The following is a 1,423-nucleotide window of genomic DNA, read 5'->3' on the forward strand; positions in this document are numbered from 1 at the left end:
TGCATCATGAAATTTAGAGTCCTTATTTTTCCCTTAATGTTTAGTTTTACTGTTTGAAACTTATTATGAAGGATTGTTTTTTTTATACTTTTAATAGTCTTTACGAATCATGGGTATCCTATTATTGTTTTAACAATTGCATTTAATAAATGGCTTTTGAACTTCTCTTGTCTATTTAGCATTTATTTCAACATAACTGAGCGTCGTTTCAAATCCTATGCATGCATTTATTTTAGTAACGGCCTAACCTAAGTCCTAGGGGGTCGGGTCGTTACACCTGGCAGTTCAAGACCCGGTTCGCCTGTGAATCGGTTTGCTAGATGGAAAATGTAATAGATAGAGTTATTTCATTCCAATTTTTTGTAAAGGCTCATCCCGGTTCATTAATCCTTAGTTTATTACGAGAGATGTATGTTTTTTATATGTCATATGGTATGCATATATAGTAAATCCCACCTTAGCTTATGCATTAGTCATGCATCATCTCTTTATTGTAAATGTTATAATTTAGAGAAACATGATTTAATTATGTAAGAGCATGTTCATGCATCATATAATATAAGAGTTATATTATGCATGCATAAAAAGCATTGACATGCATCATCTTTATATTATAATTCTTATAGTATAAGGGTGAATGGAAAGCATGTTTGCTTGGTTATTACGCATATATATAAAAGTTATGTATAGTAATGATCGGACATTGCATGAAGCATGAGACATAGGTTACTTTATAAGTGTTATAAACACCTAGTTGTGCACGATGTATTTTAGTTGTTTCTTTTTAAAAGTTAAAGAGAAATGAGAACTAAAAGCAATAAAAAAAACATGCATGCTCACTTAGGTTTAATTCATGGTTTTAAAATGTTTAAAACTTGAATCACATAGACATAAGACCACGATTCTAATATGATTAGCAACTCTAAAGCTTTAATCTTTAAATCAGTTTAATAGGATTAAATTGACTAATAAAAGGTTAAAGTGTAGCAAATCTATCTATAAGGGACCTTTTGTCTAAGGCGGGTTCTGTCTAGGCTAGGGTATTTAACTTGACAGAAACGTAACACCCTTACCTGGAAACTTACCTGGAAAGGTGAATTAGATAGATTTGATGCATGCATGCAAGTTAAAAACAGTCCATTAAAGTGTTTAAATGTGACTACTTGAACTTGTTCATATTTCATAGACAAAAGTTGTTTATGAACGGACTTAAAAAGATGACTTAGACTAAAATCAGTAGCCGGATTGTCTAGGTTAATGAACCCCTAGGTAGAACATTCAGTGGGAGGTACTTGAGGCATATGATGTTTCACTTAAACCTTTCACGCTTCTCCTAAATAGTCCATACCGTGAGATCTGCCTTCAGCCTCGAGGCACCTTTGGCACCCTAACAAATGGTGTTTGGGTAGGTCAATATCAAGGT

The sequence above is a fragment of the Benincasa hispida genome, chromosome 7 (genome assembly GCF_027475165.1).
Source record: "Benincasa hispida cultivar pf3 chromosome 7, pf3_genome.v1.1, whole genome shotgun sequence".
NCBI lineage: Eukaryota > Viridiplantae > Streptophyta > Magnoliopsida > Cucurbitales > Cucurbitaceae > Benincasa > Benincasa hispida.